The sequence below is a fragment of the Triturus cristatus genome, chromosome 4_1 (assembly GCF_964204655.1).
Source record: "Triturus cristatus chromosome 4_1, aTriCri1.1, whole genome shotgun sequence".
NCBI lineage: Eukaryota > Metazoa > Chordata > Amphibia > Caudata > Salamandridae > Triturus > Triturus cristatus.
In genome coordinates this window covers 1235482040-1235499739 of record NC_140585.1, presented here as the reverse complement: position 1 = coordinate 1235499739, position 17700 = coordinate 1235482040, and the positions used below count along the sequence as shown (strand labels likewise).

The 17700-nt window shown below is 49.1% G+C and overlaps 1 protein-coding gene across 3 annotated transcripts in view; it reads left to right on the top strand.

Moving 5' to 3' along the window:
- Positions 1 to 17700, top strand: part of SPRYD3 (SPRY domain containing 3) — a 324679-nt gene that overhangs the window by 286345 nt on the left and 20634 nt on the right. The gene's annotated exons all lie outside the window — the stretch shown is intronic.

Here is a 17700-nt window from a genome sequence, read left to right as displayed (position 1 = left end):
TGACACTGTCAGCGTTGGTGACTGGGTAAGACTTCCCAATCAAGTATTGCTCAGGGGAAACCAGTGTGTCTTTCACCATAGTGACACTGGCACCTGTATCCCTCAGAGCTTCTACCCTAGTTCCATTCACCCAGGGGTACTGTAAGTATTTCTTCAAGTTGGGGGGCCACACAGCCACAGTGGCAAACTCCACTTCTCCCAAGGAGACTAAACTTGCTTCAGTGTGTTCCCAGATTTGCTCAGGGTACACCTCTGATCCCATTTGTATACTTGCTGCCCCAGGAGTGGCTGTACTGGGTGCCTTAGGGGCTTTGTTTTGGGGGCAAGATACAGTTAGGTGTCCCTGCTTCTTACAGGTATTACAAAAGGCCTTTAAGGGATCAAAGTTCTTCCCCCTATATGGTTGGGGCACATAGGGAGTAGTTTGGGTCCCACCCACCTGAACAGGTTTTTGGGGCCCTTTGGAAGACTCAGACTTTTTATCTTGGGGATTCTCACCACCTTTCCCCTGGGGAGGTTTTGTGACCACCTTCTTTTGGTCACCCCCAGTGGTTGTCTTGGTCACCCTAGTCTTGACCCAGTGGTCCGCCTTCTTTCCCAATTCTTGGGGAGAAATTAGACCTAGGTCTACCAAATTCTGATGCAACTTTTCATTTGTGCAGTTACTCAAAATATGTTCCTTCATGAATAAATTGTACAATCCAGTAAAATCCTGCACACCATGTCCAGCTAACCAACCATCCAGTGTCTTCACTGAGAAATCTACAAAATCAATCCAGGACTGGGTCTGGGTTTTGTGAGCCCCCCTGAACCTAATTCTATACTCCTCAGTGGTGAATCCAAATCCCTCAATCAGAGCTTTCTTCATGAGGTCATAGGATCCTGCTTCTGGCCCAGAGAGGGTCAGAAGCCTGTCCCTGCAGTTACCAGAGAACAGTTCCCACAGGAGTGCCCCCCAGAGAGGTTTCTTTACTTTCCTGATATCACAAGCCCTCTCAAAGGCTGTGAACCATTTGGTGATATCATCACCTTCCTCAAATTTAGGGACAATCCCTTTGGGGATTTTAAGGTCAGAAGTTTCCTCCCTATCCTTGTTTTTATTATTGCTGCCACCATTGATGGGTGCTAAACCCATCTCTCTCCTTTCCTTTTCTAGAGCCAGCAGCCTGGACTCTAGATCTATTCTTTTGGCCAGCCTCACAAGGCTGTCCTCTTCACTGGGGGGTCCCCCAGTGTTGTCTCTGGGACCAGAGCCACCTGTGTGGTCTCTAGGTGCCCAGATGCTATGTCTTGAGTTGGAGGGTATGGGTGCCATCTCCTCCCTAGGGAATAGTATGGGGAGGTTGCTGTCCTCCTCCCCTGTTTCCCTTTCCTCATCTGACTGGCCATCACCATGTTCAGATGGGTGGTCTTTAGCATACTCAGCCAGGAGCTCCTGGAGCCCTTGTTTGGATGGATGCTGACCCATTTGTAAATTTTTGAGTTTACATAAGGACCTCAATTCCTTGAAAGACAAGTGTAAGTAAGGTGTGAGGTCGAGCTCCTCCACCAGGTCCATGTTATTATTATCACTAATAGCTGGGTTTGTTTGAGACATTCTAACCTGACAGTTCTAACCCTCTACCCTGACTATAGTGACTTTTATTTTTCTAAAATTCTAATGGGACTTAAGCAAGGCCCTAGCAAGACTTTTAGTAATTTTGGAAAAACCAATCAGAATTCTAAAGGCAATTTTTAAGAGTTCTGTCGTGTGATCAGATGGTAACCAAGTAGTCCAACAAATGCAAGTTTGTATCCCACCGCTGATCCACCAATGTGAGAAAGTGGCTCTGTATATACTGTTCCCTAATAGGTACAGGGTGTACAGAGTCCACAGTCCCCCAGAGGCTGATAGAGGTCAAAGTTAGGTATGACCTTACTCTCAAAAGTGGTAGCTTGGTCGAGCAGTAAGGCAGTACCAGAGGACAGTGTAAAGCATTTATTGTACACACTCAGTCAGCAAATGGTTTCACACACTCAATAACTGAACTCTAGGCCAATGATTTGTATATATAAAATAGAACCACAAGGGGATAAAAAATATACTTTCTCAGAATGAGAGGTTGAATATAAATACTTTTGTTTCAAGCAATAAATTTGTGTAAACAGTCAGTTGGTTGCAATAAACAATCCTATTTCCTAAACATAACAATGCATTGAGCTCAATGGTAAATTCAGGTTATTTGTAATAAATTACTTTTCAGATTACTTTTGGAATTCCAGGTCTGGATCCTAGAACCAGCCTGGGGTCAGTATTCAGAATCAAGTGATGAAAGTCGACTTAATAACTGTAATGATTTTTAAATAATATTTAGCTATTTCAAAAGTTAGCACTTAGAAAATATTTCACAGAAAACATTCAATGGATCTCTATGGCAAGAAATTCAAATTGCAGGTAGAGTACTTTATCGTTACTTTAGTAATCCAGGACTGGGTGCCTAGACCCAGGACTGGGGTCCTTATCAAAAGCAGGTAAGTAATTTCGTTTGCAGAAATGGTACGATTTTAAAAGAATATTTCAAATTTGCAAAAGTAGACACTTAGAAGAAATTTCACAGAAAAGCAGACAATGGTTTCCTATGGGAGAAAAATGAGTTAGAAGTAAGTATAGTTGTGAACACTTTTCAGAGTCAGGGCTGGGCACCAAGATCCAGCACTGGGAGCTCACCTAGGAGCAGGTGAGTAAATTCGTTTTCGTCACTTGGCTGATTTTTGGTGAATTTTTGCAGTTTTGAAAAGTTCACACTTAGAAGATTTTTGAAGAAAAAGCCAGTCAATGTTACCCTATGAGGAAAATGAAGTTAGCGGTTTAAGGGTAAGTACTCGACTGGTAGTGTTGAAATTCCGGGCATGGACTCAGGGGTCCCCCAGTGTCAGGTAGGTACAGTTGGTTCACCCTCAGCGGTTTCAGGACGGCCGGGTGCAGAGAGAGTTGGGCCCAATGTTATCCTATGAGGGATAGGGGGGCCTTGGTTGGTGGCTGCTGTCTGGCAAGCCACGCGGCTGTGGGAGCTGGGCTCCTGGTCACTTACTCAGGGCAAGTGGGGAAGTAGGTTAGTGTAGAGAGGGCACTGCCAGGGCCACTCGGGCGGCTGGGTGCAGGGTGCTTTTGAGCCTTAGGGCGCTCAATGGAAATCAATGGGAATGTTCCGGTTTGGAAAGAGGCTGCAGGCTCGGGGACGAGGATGTTTCATGTGCCACCACCACTTCGAGAGGTAAGTTGGGTAGTTGTAGGTTAGGTGGGTACCCCGGGATTGGGCACAGGGGGTCGCAGGGCGCCGGGTGCAGGGGTGCCTTTTGACGTCGGGAATCTTACCCTCTGGTTGATCGCGGCTGGGGTGGCACTTGGTTCTGAGGCTGCAGGCTTCTTCCGGGATGTCGAGGGGGGTCCTTGGGTGCCGGACTCTGGGTCACAGTCGCCGTGGGGTCGTCCTCTGGGTCTTTGTCCACTCCGGCACTGGCCAGGCTTGGCTGGTGCAGAGTGTGTTGGGTCCGCGGTCCCGGGCTGGTGCCAGGGATAGCAAGTAGGTTTCTTGAGTAGAGCCTCTACTCGTGGGAGTCCCAGGGGCTTGGAGCTAAAAGGTAGCCAGGTCCTCCGGGGTTGGTGAGGTTGCTGGCCACGTGGGATGCCGCGCTGGTGCAGGTTCGAGAGTCGACAGGCCGGTAGGGCTGGGGCCAAAGCAGTTGGTGTCTTCTTCTCTTTTTAGCAGCTGCAGGGCAGGTCTTTGTTCTTCTTGCTCTTCTTGTCGTTTTTCTATCTGGAATCTAAGGAAGGAAGGTTCAGGGGGCCCCTAAATACTAGATTTAGGGGCGTTACAGGTAGGTGAAGGCCAGGGACCAATGGGTCCTTGTCCTGGGGTGGGTACACCCCCTATCCTGCCTCTCTCCTGTGGGAGGGGGGCAGTAGCCTAATCCTGATAGGGTAGGGCCTCCCATCTTCAAGATGGCGAGAGCCCGGAGATGTGCTTCACCTCGCCTCCCCCACCTGAGGGGTGGGGTGGGCAGGCTGGCACATCCCCTGTCCTTGTATGGGGTTTCCGGCCAAGCTTCCCGCCAGAGTGGGGGGTTGCAGTGGCCTGGGGAAACTCCAACTGGCGGCATGCCTTTGAAGCTTCCCTTTGCTCATCCTGGGGGAGGAGATTTCTCACCTCACCCAGGATGTGCATTGTTGCAGGCCCGGGAGAGCAGGGGCTCTCCCACCCAGGGGTCCAGCAACGTGTCTGCTGTGTGGCAGCCTGGGCAGCCTCAGAGCAGACGTGGATTGCAAGTTAGCTGTAAGGGGGCATCTTCTACGATGCCCTCTGGGGTGCTTAGTACATTAAATCCTACACTGGCATCAGTGTGGGTTCAATGTGCTGAGAAGTTTGATACCAAACTTCCCAGGCTTCAGTGTTGCCAATATGGTGCTGTGGAGCTCGTGTTTGACAAGCTCTCAGCACCATGTATTCTTAAAAGACAGCACTGCACTTACAGTGCCCAGGAATGGACCCGGGTACTGTAGGGGCACAGGGCTCCTGCTCCTGTGCCCACACCATAGGCGTAATGCACCCAGCTAGAGGGGTGGCTGACATATGCCTTGGCAGTGTAGGTGATGGGCATGGTACACAGTGATGTGTGCCATGTCGACTCTTTGTTTTGTCCTGCACCCAGACACTCAGCCTGCAAGGGCAGTGTGTGTGTGTGTAAGGGTACAGGGTCTCTGAGGGTGGCACAATGAGTGCTGCAGCCCTTAGAGGCCTTCCCTGGTCACAAGGCCCTGGGTACCTAGGGTACCATTTACTAGGGGCTGACATGTGGCTAGGGTTTGCCAATTTGGAGTTTGGGTGGTTTAAGGAAGGAACATAGGCCCTGGGCACCTGATTGGCAGGAACCCAGGGTACACTCAATCGAAGTACATTCAGCAATTTAGCAAAAAGTGGGGGCATACCATGCAAGAAAGATGGCACTTTCTCACAGCGGTGCTTCCACGGATTGACAAAAAATACCGTGCTCCAGCCGACAGTCCCTCTTGTCTCATTGGTCAACCGCGTCCAGACTCTGTTATATCTCAGGCAGCCCAACAAAAGTCTAAGAATCCGGCAGCACCGGTCACTACACCACCGGATAGGGAAGGACGCCGACTGGATCTAATTGGGAAAAATTTTTCAACTATGGCAGCTGCTTCCATCAGGGCAGCCAACTCCCTAGCGATAATAGGGCGTTATGACCGCCAGATGTGGTCAGAAATGGCAAGCTTTATCGACCTCATCCCAGAGGATAACCGGCAAGATGCTCGAAAGATTTTGTTGGAGGGTGAGCGTGCAGCCTCAGAGACTATCGACTGCGCACTGGATATTGCGAATACTAACTTTCGCCAGTTGGCTGGGGCTGCGGTTCTTAGGCGCCAGGGTTGGCTGAAAGCTACCAAGTCCAGACAAAAATATTGGACATGGCCTATGATGGCGAATCATTGTTTGGAAAACACATAGATGATGCACTCCAAGCAATTAAAACGGATACTGATACTGCAAGATCGTTGGGCTCCTTGCAATACAAAAGATTTACCTTCAGAGGAGCAAGGGGCCGTGGATTTTCTTCCAGAGGAAGTTATCATACCCAACAAAATAGGTACCAGCCTCAGTATCGGCAATCATATCAGTCTTCCTACAGACAGACCAATACATCTGGTTTCTCTCGTCAAGGCGGACGAAAAAGATCGCAGAATCAGGGAAGAGACACCTCACGGAAGCAATGATTTCTGCAGGGCGCCTTCCACTCCTTTTCCCCTCCCTGTGGGTGCGAATATTTCAACTTTTGCGACCAAGTGGCAAGAAATTACGTCGGACCAGTGGGTTCTGGACCTGGTTCACAACGGTCATACCTTAGAGTTTGTCACCAAACCACCCAAGGGACCCCCTCCCCCTCGTCTTCACTTACTATTCAAAGAAGCTTTAACAATGCTCCTCAAGAACGCAATCGAGAAGGTTCCTGCGCTTCAAAAGGGGACAGGTTTCTATTCCTGCTTTTTTCTCATCAAGAAGAAATCAGGGGAGTGGCGCCCAATCTTAGACCTTCGCAATCTGAACAGATTCCTCAAGAAGCAGGGATTTCGCATGGTCACTCTGGCGGAAATTCTAGGTTGCCTCAACGAGGGAGATTTTCTAGCTTCCTTAGATATGGAAGACGCTTACTTTCACATCCCAATACATCCGAAGCATCGCAAGTATCTTCGCTTCACAGTGGCTGGCGCCCATTACCAGTTCAAGGTGCTCCCGTTTGGGTTAAAATCTGCCCCAAGGATCTTTACGGAGTGCCTAGCTCCAGTGGCAGCAGTGTTGCGCTCCCAAGGAATCCAAGTCTTTCCGTATTTAGACGACTGGTTAATAAAGGGTCCTTCGGAAAGATCAGTCAAGACTGCCGTGACAACATCTCTTAGTCTGTTCCATTCTCTGGGGCTTACGATCAACAGGAGCAAATCTCAATTACAACCAAGGCAGATCCTTCCTTTTCTGGGCGCGCTGTTAGATACCGTCCGCTGCAAGGCATTCTTGTCTCACGAACGGCAGGTTCGTCTTCAAAACTTAGCAATCCGAATTTCCAAAAGAAAGTCAGTTTCTGTCCGGATGTTCGCGTTGCTGCTAGGGATGTGCTCCTCTGCAATACACCTCGTTCCTCTGGCGCGGCTCCGCATGCGACCCTTGCAGGAGGAGTTACACCTTCAGTGGCAGCAGGTGATGGGCTCCTTCGACGACATCATCAGAGTCACTTCAGGCATGAAGAGCGCTCTACGTTGGTGGTCCCATATTCCCAACTTATCAGAAGGGCTTACTTTCATTCAGAAGATTCCAGACTTTGTCCTCACTACCGATGCTTCCATGGAAGGATGGGGAGGTCATCTCCAAGATTTACAGATACAGGGGAAGTGGTCCCCAGAGTACAAAAACAAACAAATCAACAGTCTGGAATTGCGAGCAATTTTTCTGTCTCTGCAAGCTTTCCTTCCAAGGATTGCAGGTTCTTCGGTTCTGATTCGAACCGACAACACCACCAGCATGTTCTACGTGAACAAACAAGGAGGAACAAGATCAGCAACTTTGTCCACGGAAGCTCAGGAGTTGTGGGAATGGGTCACACTCCACAACATAACCCTCAGAGCAGAACATGTCAGAGGTCTCTGCAATACATTAGCGGACACGCTCAGCAGATCCCAATCAGATTGCCACGAATGGGAGCTAGAGCAAGCTCAGGTGCTCAGAATATTCAGAGCTTGGGGAACACCACCGCTGGATTTGTTCGCCACGAAGGAGAACAAGAAATGCCGCTTCTATGCCAGCAGATACCCTCAACAGGGCTCAAGGGGGAATGCCCTGTCCATGCGATGGTCAGGGATTTGTGCTTACGCTTTTCCCCCGATACCCCTGATACCGAGGGTCATACGCAAGATGAAGTTGGAGGGCTGTCGTCTCATCTTGATTGCACCCAGATGGCCACGCCAATACTGGTTTCAGGAGCTCCTATTGCTATCACAGGACCAGCCGATCAGTCTTCGCCCGACGCCCACAATGCTGTCAAGGAACAGGGGTCAGGTTCTCCACCCGGACCCTCAGTCCCTACATTTACACGCATGGCTCCTGACTTCTTAGAGTTTAAGGACCTGGATATCCCTCAGGACTGTAGGGATATATTAACAAAATCACGAGCTCAGAGCACGATAAAAACTTACCGTCTAAAATGGAAACGGTTTTGCTGCTGGTGTGAAGCAAACCAGGTGCACCCGGTGGACGATCCTGCAGAAAAGATCCTTCCTTACTTGTTACACCTGGCAAGATCTGGACTTTCTTTCCCTTCAGTCAAGGTCCACTTAGCTGCACTTTCCAGATTCAGAAGGGGTGCTCATGGCCCTTCTCTTTGTTCATCCTCTTTAATTAAACAGTTTATGAAAGGACTATTCCGAGAGTTTCCTCCGGTCAGACTTCCGCCACCGGAATGGGAACTCAACACAGTCTTAATGCAGTTAATGAAGCATCCATTCGAGCCCATCCACAAGGCTGACCTAAAATTCCTTACATGGAAGGTTGCTTTACTTCTGGCTTTAACATCAGCTCGAAGAGTGAGTGAAATTCAGGCGTTTACTGTAAAGGAACCTTTTCTACACTTCACTCAAGACTACGTGCACCTCCGAACTAATCCAACGTTTATCCCTAAGGTGCCTTCACAGTTTCATCTTAATGAACCAGTGACGTTAAAGACTTTCTTTCCTAATCCATCCACCCCAGTGGAACGAGCCTTACATTCTCTCGATATCAAGAGATGTCTTAAATTCTATCTTCTGAAAACAAAGAACCTTAGAAAGTCCGATCAATTATTCGTGGCTTATGGCCAAACTACTCTGGGAAAGGCGGTTACAAAATCCACCATTGCCAGATGGATAGCATCTACAATACTTTTCTGCCATGACAAGGCTCACAGGCCTTTGTTGAGGAAACCCAAGGCCCATTCCATGAGGACAGTAGCAGCGTCTACAGCATTGTTTGCTGGTGTGACTCTAGAAAATATCTGCCGTGCTGCGACATGGAAAAATGTCCACACTTTTACCAGACATTACTGCCTCCAATCTACGCATCGTGATGATGCAGCAGTTGGGCAAGCTGTACTACGACATCTGTTTCTTTGAGATACCTTCAGGTACCCTTTTTTCATATTTTAATATGTAAGATGTTGATATCTTTAATATAACAATGCAATGTGCTACAATGATGATTTGCTTTCATGTTTACATGCTTTTCTCTTTATAGATGGCATATTTCGAATTTTAAGATCTTTTCTTATACCTCTTGTTAACAAGCTGTGGATGCAATTAGGGAGTATCAGCACTAGTCTCCCGCCATCCGCAAATGACTGTATACTTGGTATACTGCTCGCTATTCTGATTCAGGCATGTGAATCTATGAAAGATACCCCAATACTGGATAAGAAAACAAGTTACTTACCTGTAACTACAGTTATCCAGTATTGGTATCTTTCATAGATTCACATGCACCCACCCTCCTCCCCGTAGAGTCAGTTCTATATAATTTGGGACGTTCACTTCCCACTTGTGCTACGAAAATCTGAGGAGAACTGGCTCTGCGGAGAGGGTTCTAGAAGGGTGCTGGTGTCTGATTGGTTGTTACCAAATTCTTGGTTCTTTTTGCATAATGAGGTAGATAGGCTGCTAAGATACAGGCTTTTGGCCTTTTCTTTGGGCCTACTACTACTACTAGCATTTTGGCACTACTTTTTTTTTATTTACCGGGGACTCCCGCCTCGGCGACGGGGAATGATTCAGGCATGTGAATCTATGAAAGATACCAATACTGGATAACTGTAGTTACAGGTAAGTAACTTGTTTTCTTTTTGTTGGCTACGTGGGTGCAAAGATGAGTTGGGCCGAACACAAACGCACCATTTCTTGATGGGTCGTGTTGTGTATCAAGGCTTGTTACTTTCTGGCTAAAAAGGAGCCTACAGTCAGGCTACGCGCTCACTCCACCAGGGCGACGGCAGCCACTACAGCCTTGGGAAGAGGGGTGCCTCTGAATGACATCTCTCAGGCGGCTATGTGGGCATCGCTGCACACGTTTACTAAACACTACTGTCTGGACAGCCAAGTCCAGAGAGACTGCTTCTTTGGCCGTTCTGTTCTCCAGGACTTTCTGGTGTGATCTTGGTTCGCAGACCCAACACCGGGGTTGGTATTGCTGGGGTATCTATTCTAAGGTAAGGCATCTATAACTGTGTTTCTTTCAGATGCACAAGTTACTTACCTTTGGTAACGATATATCTGTAAGAAACATTAGTTCTAGATTCCTTTCCGCCCCACCCATCCACCCCGTTCTGCAAACTGATTTCTAGGGTTAAGGACTTCCTTTCATGGCCCTAGTTTTGTGCACCAATGGTCCGTGTCTTGCATGGCTCTGCGTTTCTGGTGCGGAAAGTCGTGTACAGAACTGACTTCAGCGTGCAAGGGTGGCTTCTAAGTAACTGCTGCGACGTCATCCCGGCGACTACAACGTACGCGGAGCCGACCGACGCCACCTTCCAACGCGCAGAGGTACTGCTGATAAAATCTTTCCGGACCCAGTCCGGCTCCTGGGGGTAATTCTAAGGTAAGGAATCTATAACTAACTAATGTTTCTTACAGATATATTGTTACCGAAGGCTTTGAGGAAGTGGTCCCTGAAGCTGCTAGCGGACTGGCATGCAACAACGTGTATGTCAGTCCCTCTCGAGAGGAGAGTCTCATGACCATTCCAGAAGTCTGAAGTCCTCTTTAACCCACCTGAAATCGTTGCAGCTCTCGAATAAGAGCCACAAGTAGTCGAAGCGCTCTTTAACTTCTCCTTGTCCATCGACCAATGTTATGATGGAACATCATCGTTCAAGGCCTTGTTCCTCAGTGCCTGAGCTGACTCTGTGCCTCCCCAGTTTTCTGGGAGCAGGAGCGACCCTCGTCTCAAATTAAGAGTTCTATGAGGCATGTGTTTTTTTTTTCTGAGAAGCCCAACCCCTCCGGCTCGCCTTCGGGCCCCACTGGGTTGGAGGAGGCCGCATCTAGTTCCTCGCTGATGGCTCTCGTCCCGGCTCCAATGGGTCCCCATGGATTCAGTCATGGATCCGGATCGACAACGGTCATGCCACTCTGACATTCCCCCGCGCCAACCCCAACACCGATGCCCCTGGGCCAGCCCCTTTTTGATCCCCAAATCTGACACTAAACTGTGTCGACTTACACAGATTCTGACACGATCCCAGTGTCCTAGGTTGGAGCCTAAGCCCTATTCCAAAGCGATAAGCCTCTGGGAGGAATGGGAGGGGGCACTGGTCCCTTTAGAATATCAGCCTTATGATCATGATATGGCCTGGTGTGAGTAACTGCATGATGCCAGCAGACTAGATATTTCTCCAGATACTGGCATGCTTTCTCCCTCTACAGTGGCTATGGAGTAGAGACTTAAAATCGCAATGGTGATGTGGAGGGCAGCTGAGGTCCTCGACCTTCAGTTGCCCTCAAGATCAACATTGTGCCAGAGGTGCTGCAACCAGGAGTTTCCTCCTCTGAACCCCTACTCCTGTTCAATCCAGTCCTCACCGACGTCCTTGTGGGGACTTGATCCAAATCCAGCACAGGGGCTCATGTGAACAGGAGTATTATTGTCAATTGCACTCCAGAAGGCCCAGATTTTCTGACCCAACACCCTACGCCAGAGAGGTTGGTGGTCCAAGGCTCCACTTCCCATGGTGCATTTCCTGCCACTCCCCCTGACAGAGAATACAAGTAGCTGGAAAGCTTGGGAAAGAAAATGTTTTCTTCCGTCAGCCTTGCAGTCATTGAACACCGCATGCTTATTGGGACGCTTATCCCACACACTGTTGGAAACAGTTGCGCAAGTGCTTCTACAGGTCTCGGACGAGGCCGGCGCCATTCTCTCCCAAGCAGTTACAGACGGGAGAGACTTGGCGAAGTTCACTATATGCTGTGGCTTGGGTACAACCGACTCACTGGACAGAGCGGTTTCCACAACAGTGGCCCTTAGGCGCCAAGCCTGTTTAAGAACGTCTGGCTTTTCAAGGGATCTCCAGGCTTCCATCTTGGACATACCCTTCGATGGCACCTGTCTCTTTGGAGACAAGTCAGACTCTACGCCGGAGTGCTTTAAGGACTCGCGAGCTACGGCCAAGTCCTTGGGCCACTCTGCGGCCCCACATCCCAGTCTGCCTTTCGCGGCCACAGATGGGGCTTTCAACCGTGCCAATCCTATCCCAGCCACTGAGCTGCACAAGCTTCTCAGCCTCTGCATGGACAAGGGAGCGGTTCCTTCAGTCCTTGTGTGTTGGATAGCCAGCGGTCTGGTCCAGCCAGCCCCAGGTAGCTGCAGGCTGCAAACCTTCCTAATTTTGCCCTTTTAGATCATGGTGGTCCAGTTGGTGGCAGGATCCTCCATTACTGGCAGTCCATAACATCTGACACGTGGGTTCTGCAAATCTTCTGAAGGGGCTACTCCCTCCCCTTCTTGACTACCCCTCCCTCCATACCTCCATCTTAGGATCGGCTGACGGAAGATCACTTGTCCCTGATTCATGTGGAACTCATGGCTCTCATGGCTAAGGGGAGCTATTGGGAGGGTTTCAGTGCCAGACTATAGGCTGAGGTTGCTATTCTTGCACTTTCTGTTCCCCAAAAAGGACGAGTTTTTGTTCAGTCCAGGATCTCCAAACCCTCAACTAATTCCTCAAAAAGGAAAAGTTCATAATGCTCACTTTAGCGCAGATCTTGTCTGTCCTGGACCCAGGAGACTGGATGGTATAATTGGACTTGCAGGATGCTTATTTTCACATCCCTTTCCTGCCTGCACATTGGCACTACCTGCAGCTTACGACAGACCACGATCACTTTCAGTTCAACGTGCTCACTTTTGGCCTTACCAGCTCAGTTTAAGGAAAGGATACCAGTCTTCCGCTATCTCGCCTGCTGAAAGTGGGCTCGCCCCAAGCTGTTGTAGATGGCTTACCTCCAACCGGAGATGGCGCATGGTCTCTTTCAACAGTGGGGAGAGCCTTGGTAAGATCTGTTCAGCTCCACCCCGAAGCCACAATGTCAATAGTTTTGTGCGTTGGAGTTTTCAAGGCGGCTCTCGCTCGAAGTAGCTTTTTGTCTCGAGTGGAGCGCAGGCCACCGGTACCTCTTTCTGCCCTGAGTTCTCAAGATCAGGAACGATGAAGCCCAAGTCATTCTTGTGGCTCCAGACTCGGCACGGAGAGTGTGGTATCCCGAGCTTGTGAACATTATCCTCCGATCATGCTGCCCCTTCAGGATGATCTTCTGTCCCAGCAGCAGGGGAGGGTCCTTCACCCGAACTGGTTAACTCTGACTTTGAGCGATGCCCTTTCGAGCAAATAGGCACTTTTTTTGACGCCCTACCCCTCGACTGATACATCGACCCATGCTGTTTTTCTCTGGATCTGCCTCTCTGTTGAGCCTTAGGAGAGAGGAGGGCTCTTTGGAGGAAGAAGTACGTTCCCCAAGGCCTTTTATGAATGATTCGCTCTCCAAGAATTCTTATCTTGTCTCTGTCTCTTAGTGTGCGCGTTGATAGCTTCTGGCAATGAGGACAGGAGTCAGAACGATGGGACTCTAGGAGGCAAACAATACAGACTGCATGGGGATCATTCTGGGCCGTCTTGTCACAAGCAGGACACTTCACAAACAGTCCAGGCATTTTTTTTACAGAAATACAACGTTTTTTCTGTCAGAAAACAGGTTGTCAGCACAGCAAGTACTTGCAAGTATCAAATGAAAAGGTTTTCACCATGAAATAGTGAGATTTTCTGACTTTTTAGTCAAAAAGAGAAGAGCTCAGGACTCAGGATCCTAGTAGGAGGAGCCTTAAAAATTAACTGACCTATCTGGCACCTGTGGGGCATGATGGGATACAGGGGTTACTGTGAGGTTCTTAAAGGCACTGTGCCAGTTTTTTGTACACTTACTCTTTCAATGCAGCCTATTGGTTAACAATATCTCGTATTCTCTTTCCTTTTTACTTTTTAAATAAAGGTTTTGGGGATGGCTTCATATACTCAGGTGTTTTTCTTACTGCATGAATGGTATTTGTGCTATATTTTTCTATAGGCTGCATATATATGGGCATGTTTTATATTTAAAAAATATTTAGAAAGTGCCCAGGATTCCCACACGTGGGAGGAACTGTTCAGCGCTTTGGTAAGGTTTCCCCTGGAGTAGAACTATGAATACAGGTAAACAATGTATCCTTCTCTGTACTTCCTTTCGGCCTTACCAGCGTGTCTGTTTCACAACAGAGATGATGGTGGTTGCTGCCAATTCTCGGAGGTTGTAAATGCCAGTCTTCCCCTACCTCGACAAACTAGCTGTTGAAGGCGAGCTTAACTCATACATGGACTACCTTCATACGACGGCAATCTATAGACGTCACTGAGATTCTCTATCAAAGCTCCAAAGTCACAACTGAGTACTTCACAGACGCTCTCTTTCATTGGTGCCATCCTTGATGTAGTGTGTTTTCGAGCTTTGCTTCCATCCCCACCGGTCTAGAATATTTGAGCTAGGATTGTGATGTTTCAACACATGGCCTGGGTCTCAGTGACAGCAGCTCTGAGGCTTTTTGGCATCCTGCTGGTGGAACATGCCAGGCAGCACATGTGGCTCTGCAGTGGGATCTGAAGTCTCAGTGCGCTCAGCACAAAGGGAACCTCTCAGTTTCTAGTCTACCAGGTGTGGGGGGGTGGCATTTCGAAAGATTTGCAGTGGTGGTTCCGGGACCGCAGCTGAACCAGCAGCAGGCCTCCCTCCCTGCCCAGAGCTAATGGTTGTGATGGATGAGTTGTTGCTGGGTTGGTAAAGCCATCTGGGCGAGGTGATAAGGTGACTTGGTCTCAGGTGAAACACCACCTCCACATGTACCTGTTAGTTGCGGGTGGTTCGCTTGTTCCAAAGGCTTTTCTCCAGTCCATAAAGGGGGAATGTGTGCAGATCCTTACAGACAACACAACCTCCATGTGGTATTACAAAAAGTGAAGTGGGTGGGTTTGTGGGTCCTATGCCAAGAGGCCCTACATCTCAGGAGCTGCCAGTCATCAGGGCATCTCCTAGGCTGTACAATTTCTGATGGATACATCTGCCAGTGGATTCCTCACCTTGTGAATATCCCCTTCGCCAGCAACATTCGGAATTTTTTTCGTGGCTCTCCACGCAGACGAGGATGACGTCACAGAAGCACGGCTCCGCACGCGGCTCCGCTGACATCACTGGATCCATAAGAGGTCCTCGTCAGCGTGATGACGTCAGTTCCCTTTTTTCCGCGCCGTCGACGCTAACTGTTTTCTGGGACTCTCCGTAGCTTTCTGGTTACTTTGTTTTTCTGGATTGTTTCTGATCCTCTCGTTTCTTCCCGAAGATGTCGTCGTGGAAGTCTGGGTTCAAGCCCTGTAGAGAGTGCGGTAAACATATATGTCCATCAAGGATCCGCATGAAGATTGTGTCTGGTGCCTGTCGTCGGATCATGACGTCGAGGGGTGCTCTTGCTGCCTAAGATGATCCGTGTTTGACGCCAGCTCCGTCGGAGTCGTGTGTGGCGCAGCCGACGCTGGTCCCGAGGATGAGATCCAGGCGGGAGGCGCAGAGGATTTTGGAAAAGCAGAGGTATCCGGCAGAAGAAATGGAAGAGGGTGAACATCAAGAGTCGGATTACTTTTTTGACGAATTAAAGGAGGCAAGTGGCCTTGATATGTGCCCAGAATGGGAGCTTTCTCCTCCATCAGATGCTCCCTCTAAGGATGTGATTCCTTACCACACAGTCATAAGGAAGGCAGCGGAGCTCTTAGACTTGCAGCTCCCAACGGCTGAATTTAAGTCCAACATCTTGACGGAGGTTCTTCATTCCCCCTCCACTGTGGTAGAACCTTTGCTTTCTTTTAATGATGCCATTACTGAGCCAGTTATGGAGGTTTGGCGTAAGACCTTTTCAGCTCCAGCGGTGTTTAAATCTTTTGCTAGGAGATACAGGGCGGCTCCAGGAGATCTGGGCTTTCTAACATCCCATCCTTTACCTGAGAGTCTTGTGGTTCAAGCTGCCTGTTCGAAAAAGTCTTCTGGAGCTTTTCCTCAAGTTCCTGGCGATAGAGAGCCTAAAAAGCTTGACCAGTTGGCCAAGAAGGTTTTCTCCTCGGCAAGTATGGCCTTGAAGTCCACAAATGCCACCTGCCTTTTGGGCCGTTACATCCACGCCCTGATGGATTCTGCAAAACAGCTGGCTCCTAAATTGTCAGAGAAGGACAGGCAGAATTTTAATGAGGTCTTGTCGGACACTCAAGCAGCTGAACGACCGGTTATACAGAGTGGTTTGGACACTGCGGACTCTGTTGCCAGGATCATGGGCTCTTCGGTTGCCACAAGAAGAAGTGCTTGGCTTAAGTCGTCGGAGTTCTAGAAGTGTTGCCTGCACATCTGGGGAGATCTACCCGTTGATGGTTCTGGACTGTTTGGAAAGAAAGCAGATGCAGCCTTGGAGAGGTTCAAGGACAGCAAAGCCACAGCTAAGTCTCTGGGCCTGCAGGCTCATCCTAGAGGTTCCTTATTCAGAAGTTAGAGGTTTTGGGAGGTCGTCCTTTCGGACCTACAGGCAGCCTCAGCAGCAGCAAAATACCCTGTATAAGACCTACAGGGTCAGGAACAGAGGTCGTCCACGAGGTAGTCAGCCCTCCTCCTCCTCTTCTTCCTCCCTCCCTCCCTCCTCCTCCTCTTCTTCCTCCCTCCCTCCTACCACTGCAAAGCAGCCCTAGATCCACCATTCTGGATCATGTTGGTCCTGTGGGGGGTCGGCTTACCCATTTTCTGCAAGATTGGGAATTGGTCACTACAGACCTTTGGGTTCTAAATCTTTTGGAAAATGGGTATGCTCTTCCCTTTCGGGAATTTCCTCCAAATTACCCTCCTTGCCAAGGTGCTTGCTCGGAGGACCACCTTCTCCTGCAGGAGGAAGTCCTAACATTACTGAAAAAAGGTGCGATAGAGGTGGGTCCAGAGCGGGAAAAGGGTCAGGGATATGCTACTCCCGGTATTTCCTGATACCCAAGAAGGATGGCAGGCTACGTCCAATCCTGGATCTCAGGATCTTGAACCTTTTTCTGAAGCAGGAGAAGTTCAAGATGCTCACCCTTGCGCAGGTTCTTCAAGCGCTGCAACAGGAGGGCTGGATGGTGTCGATCGACTTGCAGGATGCTTATTTTCATATTCCGATCCTGGAGTCACACAGGACGTATCTCCGTTTTACGGTAGAATCGCAACATTATCAGTTTGCGGTTCTCCCGTTTGGTCTTACTACTGCACCTCGAGTCTTCACCAAGGTGATGACAGTGGTGGCAGCCCATCTCAGAAGGTCGGGGATTCCAGTTTTCCCCTATCTGAACGACTGGCTGATCAAAGAGGAGTCGCCAGAGAAGGTGCTTCATCATCTGCAGGTTACAACTCAACTGTTGTACAAATTGGGTTTCTCGATAAACGTGCCCAAATCTCACCTGATGCCCTCTCAGCACAACCTGTTCATCTGCTCGGTCTGTTTGCTTCCTGCATTCTGTTGGTCAACCATGCACGCTAGCACATGAGGGCGCTCCAGTGGTGCCTCCCCAGGCAGTGGTAACAGCACAACGGAGATCTCGGGGAGTCTGTGAGGATCTCCAGAGAAGCTGCAGCGGATCTGTCTTGGTGGAGCGTGGAGGTCAATCTGTCTGAGGGAAAGCCCTTCCATCTACCTCCATCGGTGGCCACAGCGATAATGGATGCATCCACTTTAGGGTGGGGTGCGCATCTGGGGGATCTGGATATCAAGGGTCTTTGGTCTCTGGAGGAAAGGTTGCTGTAGCATGGACACATATCAGAAAGAAACTAACAATATGCAGTAGTAGCTGATAGTAAAGCCTCCATGTCACTTCCAGTACTGTGTGGGACAGATCTGACACATAGCTGCATGATGTCACCCACAGATGCGTGAGGAAATTGCTGATAAAAATCTGAGTCCAGTCTGGTGGTATTCACAAGAGAAAAGAATTTGTTTAGAGTATTCACCAGAAAGAGTGTTACCGAAGGCAAGTAACTTGGTTTTTTTCAAA